The sequence below is a fragment of the Rutidosis leptorrhynchoides genome, chromosome 1, assembly GCF_046630445.1.
Source record: "Rutidosis leptorrhynchoides isolate AG116_Rl617_1_P2 chromosome 1, CSIRO_AGI_Rlap_v1, whole genome shotgun sequence".
In the NCBI taxonomy this organism is placed as follows: domain Eukaryota; kingdom Viridiplantae; phylum Streptophyta; class Magnoliopsida; order Asterales; family Asteraceae; genus Rutidosis; species Rutidosis leptorrhynchoides.
In genome coordinates this window covers 188,832,126-188,838,125 of record NC_092333.1, presented here as the reverse complement: position 1 = coordinate 188,838,125, position 6,000 = coordinate 188,832,126, and positions in this window count along the sequence as shown.

The window sequence follows — 6,000 nt, the reverse complement described above, 5'->3', positions numbered from 1 at the left end:
CTTGTTTTACCCATAACTTCTTCATTTTAAATCCGTTTTGAGTGAATCAAATTGCTATGGTTTTATATTGAACTCTATTTTATGAATCTAAACAGAAAAAGTATAGGTTTATAGTCGGAAAAATAAGTTACAAGTCGTTTTTGTAAAGGTAGTCATTTCAGTCGAAAGAACGACGTCTAGATGACCATTTTAGAAAACATACTTCCACTTTGAGTTTAACCATAATTTTTGGATATAGTTTCATGTTCATAATAAAAATCATTTTCTCAGAATAACAACTTTTAAATCAAAGTTTATCATAGTTTTTAATTAACTAACCCAAAACAGCCCGCGGTGTTACTACGACGGCGTAAATCCGGTTTTACGGTGTTTTTCGTGTTTCCAGGTTTTAAATCATTAAGTTAGCATATCATATAGATATAGAACATGTGTTTAATTGATTTTAAAAGTCAAGTTAGAAGGATTAACTTTTGTTTGCGAACAAGTTTAGAATTAACTAAACTATGTTCTAGTGATTACAAGTTTAAACCTTCGAATAAGATAGCTTTATATGTATGAATCGAATGATGTTATGAACATCATTACTACCTTAAGTTCCTTGGATAAACCTACTGGAAAATAGAAAAATGGATCTAGCTTCAACGGATCCTTGGATGGCTCGAAGTTCTTGAAGCAGAATCATGACACGAAAACAAGTTCAAGTAAGATCATCACTTGAAATAAGATTGTTATAGTTATAGAAATTGAACCAAAGTTTGAATATGATTATTAACTTGTATTAGAATGATAACTTACTGTAAGAAACAAAGATTTCTTGAGGTTGGATGATCACCTTACAAGATTGGAAGTGAGCTAGCAAACTTGAAAGTATTCTTGATTTTATGTAACTAGAACTTGTAGAATATATGAAGAACACTTAGAACTTGAAGATAGAACTTGAGAGAGATCAATTAGATGAAGAAAATTTAAGAATGAAAGTGTTTGTAGGTGTTTTTGGTCGTTGGTGTATGGATTAGATATAAAGGATATGTAATTTTGTTTTCATGTAAATAAGTCATGAATGATTACTCATATTTTTGTAATTTTATGAGATATTTCATGCTAGTTGCCAAATGATGGTTCTCACATGTGTTAGGTGACTCACATGGGCTGCTAAGAGCTGATCATTGGAGTGTATATACCAATAGTACATACATCTAAAAGCTGTGTATTGTACGAGTACGAATACGGGTGCATACGAGTAGAATTGTTGATGAAACTGAACGAGGATGTAATTGTAAGCATTTTTGTTAAGTAGAAGTATTTTGATAAGTGTATTGAAGTCTTTCAAAAGTGTATAAATACATATTAAAACACTACATGTATATACATTTTAACTGAGTCGTTAAGTCATCGTTAGTCGTTACATGTAAGTGTTGTTTTTTAACCTTTAGGTTAACGGTCTTGTTAAATGTTGTTAACCCAATGTTTATAATATCAAATGAGATTTTAAATTATTATATTATCATGATATTATCATGTATGAATATCTCTTAATATGATATATATACATTAAATGTCTTTACAACGATAATCGTTACATATATGTCTCGTTTAAAAATCATTAAGTTAGTAGTCTTGTTTTTACATATGTAGTTCATTGTTAATATACTTAATGATATGTTTACTTATCATAGTATCATGTTAACTATATATATATCCATATATATGTCATCATATAGTTTTTACAAGTTTTAACGTTCGTGAATCACCGGTCAACTTGGGTGGTCAATTGTCTATATGAAACATATTTCAATTAATCAAGTCTTAACAAGTTTGATTGCTTAACATGTTGGAAACATTTAATCATGTAAATATCAATCTCAATTAATATATATAAACATGGAAAAGTTCGGGTCACTACACCCGGAGGGTTAGCTACATCACGACAATACAACATTATATGTATACAATATATATATATATATATATATATATATATATATATATATATATATATATATATATATATATATATATATATATATATATATATCTCGAATAACATAATTTGCTTACGCTTACAACACAATAACGATGGTTAACCAAATCTTCGCAAAGGAATGACTTCGAGAAACAAGTCATCGATGTTCATAACATCCGTTAGGGTACTTAACACCTCGTATCACTAACCCCTAGGGTGGCACCTTAACACCTCGGCACTTCACCCCGAGTGGCATCTTAACACCTCGATGCTTCACTCATTAATTTACGGAGTGGTGTCTTAACACCTCGACACTACACCCCTAGGTGGCACCTTAACACCTCGTCACTTCACCCAGAGTGGCATCTTAACACCTCGATGCTTCACTCATTATTTTACGGAGTGGTGTCTTAACACCTCGACACTACACCCCTAGGTGGCATCTTAACACCTCGATGCTTCACCCCGAGTGGCATCTTAACACCTCGATGCTTCACTCGTCACGTGAAACGTGGTGTCTTAACACCTCGACACTACGCATTTCACGCTACAACAAATAGATACATTATATACCTACACATATAATTATTCCACTCACTATATTAACCCTTCGTCATTGGGGTTATATAAGTCCACATCATACGCCCATGTGATAACGTACACACAAAGTGTGCACCTCGCCAACGTGGTCAACCAAAATGCACAACCGTGCCAATTGGACCTATACACAAGTCCAACAATTCCACCTATACGAGAAGCGATCTCTACAAGCGAGAACCCCTTCTCCCGACCCGCACCCATCCTACACATACATATGCATATAGGATATTAACACTCACTTTGTCGCCTTGAAGAATGCTACCGGATAATCCGCAATCGCCAATGGAATGTACCTAATCCATTTATCACATAACAAGTAACACAATTAGGGTGGATATACAAATCAACCCAAATTGACAACTAGTGCAATTTCGACCCAAATGCACTTCTAAGCACAAACCGTGCCCAAACTAACCAATTATCACTAACACAAGTGAGAATGGTCCTAATATGCCAATTAAACCCGAACACAAGTGTTAAACACTTATCGTTCTCAAAATCGCCCATAAACCCTAATTTTGACCCATAAAGTCAAAATCTCACCAATTACAAGTTTTGACACCAAAACATATTTATCCCGGTTTTATACTTCAACTTAATCCATTTTAAGTTTATAAACCTTATTAAATCGACAATTGGGTCATAATCATCACCAAACCCTAATTTTGACTCTAGTCAAAATTAGTCAACCAAACACACCTAAAAGTGTTTCAACACTTCCATAATCACTAAACCTAGTGATTAAACCCAATTACAAGTCCTAATCAAGGCCAATTTGTTCACAACCCGAAATCCACCAACACTAACAATAAACCCGATTACTAGCATCACTAAACTCACTTCATGAGTTTAAATGGGTTTCTTAACAATTTAAGTTCAAACCCTAACTTTGAATATCAAATCAAACAATGAAATTCAGAGTTAGAACTTACCACAACAACCAAAATGTAGCTAGGAACGAGGTGAATAACTTTAAAACCCGAGACTTTGATCAATTCAAGCTCCTTCTTCTCCAATTCAAGCTCTCTCACTCTAGAACTCTTCCTCTCTCTCTAGATGTGGATGAGAGTGTTTGTGTGGGTGAGAAATGAGCTCCAATGGAGTTCTAGATCAGTTTTGGTGACCCTAAACCGACCCTAAATGAAAAGACCAAAGTACCCCTCATTTAAGCCTTTTAAAAAGGCTGAAAATTGCATCAGCGGCAATCGGCGTGCCGCACCAAAAGGTGGAGCGCCGCTCCAACCTGCAGGTCAGTTTTCAGAAACTTGTTTTGGCCATAACTTTTTGACCGTAGCTCCGTTTTCGATGAATCAAATATCGTTGGAAACGTAATAAGATTTCCTTTCCAATGGTAAGGCTTTGAAACATCAACACAAACTTTATTTGGGGTTGAAAAGATACGTACACACCTTGTCACTTCAGACAACGTCCAGTTTCCTTCGACGTTCGAGCAAACAACACGTACATGCTTCGTACACTTCATACACGTATCGTACACCATAAATACCTTATGTACAATAAATATTTGGGTCTTACAACTCTCCCCCACTTAAACTCGATCACGTCCTCGTGATCTTCTCCACTTAACCAATCCGGAACTACTCAACGGCCCTCAATCCTAAGTTCCAATCCCAACTTTCCTAGACAATTCTTCCCAATGAATCACCTTTAACAACAAAATCGTCACCCGCGATTTATCAAAACCACTATCCGAGCACTAAAACCTGCTCTTTTCCCCATATCGGGAAAAACTCAACCAATCTCGTACCGAGATATCAATTCCTTAGCGTACCTTTACCAAGGACAACGCTAAAAGTGACCAAGTCTCAACCTAAAGTCAATGATCCGAACGTTTGAAGATCGAACCACATGAATCATTACGGATTACACTTACCACTAAACATCCTTTGTAGTGCGCAATACAACCAATATGCCACTATCCTAACATCATAAGCAACGGCTAAAACCAAAAGCGCCCAAAACGACTATGGCAACGCTAAACCTAAGGTGTACAAAATCGACTATTGTCACACCCGTAACAACATGTGAGCGAAACACGGCTATCGCCTCACTAATCCCACGACATGGTCCCCACGACCCCACCATCGGCGTATAAAACTACCGTTAGTTCACACAACGTGGTCCTTACGACCCCACCATTGGCGTATAAAACAACCAATAGATCACATATCCAACAACATGAAGGCTGGCAGAAAACTACACGCGACCCACTTCTCAAATCTCAACACCGGATGAAGTCAGCGGACCCCGTCAACGGTCATGCTTCATCGATATAACACTACACCCATGATGAAGTCAGCGGACCCCGAAGGTCATGCTTCACCAATCAACGATCTCATGATGAAGTCAGCGGACCCTGAAGGTCATGCTTCATCAATCACCAATACCATGATGAAGTCAGCGGACCCCGAAGGTCATGCTTCATCAATCAACGCCCTTTTGGCCTCGAACGACGAGTAGCGTAACATCGCGCTCTGCTACGCCATAGTGAATCCTAACGGATACCACTAACCATTCACACAATCAAGCAAGAACCACCTATATCAAACATAGGCACAAAACATTAATCTCTAAAAGAGGATCCGATACGCACATCCCTTAACCGAGGGATTTTACCTTGCTCGCCATACCCGTCCATTATCTCTCAACGAGATTTACCACATTACCACCTTGGTGATAATTCAAATCCTAAATCATAGGTACAATTTAACCGAAATTGTACTCTACCACAAATCGACCAAATCTAGGTCCCGACACAAATTTCGGATCTACCAAAAGCATTGTCTGAAATCTCACACTAAAACCTCCGCGTGCGGGAGTGTAACTCCCCCACTTGGAATTACGTTCCATAACCGCATCTCGTACACCCGTACAATGCTACCAAAGGTAGACTTTACCAATAATTGGGTTCACACGGCCCATCACCATGTCTTGCTCCAACTTTGAGCATACCAAGGATCCTAACCTATCCTCAAACACTTAGAACGAAAAGTGTACCACAAATTACACGAACTATACACTCGCAATCATCCAATTGCTTTATTTTGTCGAATTTCACCCGATCACTCATGAACCTAAGGGTTTCACTTCGGTACCCTAAGTACAATGTAACCGCAACACAATCGGAGTCGAACACCATGCTAGTAGGTATGAAAAGGCACCTAATGTCGCGTCACGTAGACTCCTTTACCAACATGCATCGAGATCAACACTCGATTTCAAGAATTTCAATCCACCCGACGAACCTCATGGTTCATTAACTTCTACGCAAAAGCGAACACGCGCTTAACGACCGAACACCAAAACCCATTTCCATGGTTTGGTAGAAACATTTCTCAAATACTAAGGGATACTTGGTTGCACCAAGTCTTATGCCCTTCGACCGACAATCCAAAGTCACCATAGAGTACTTCTAT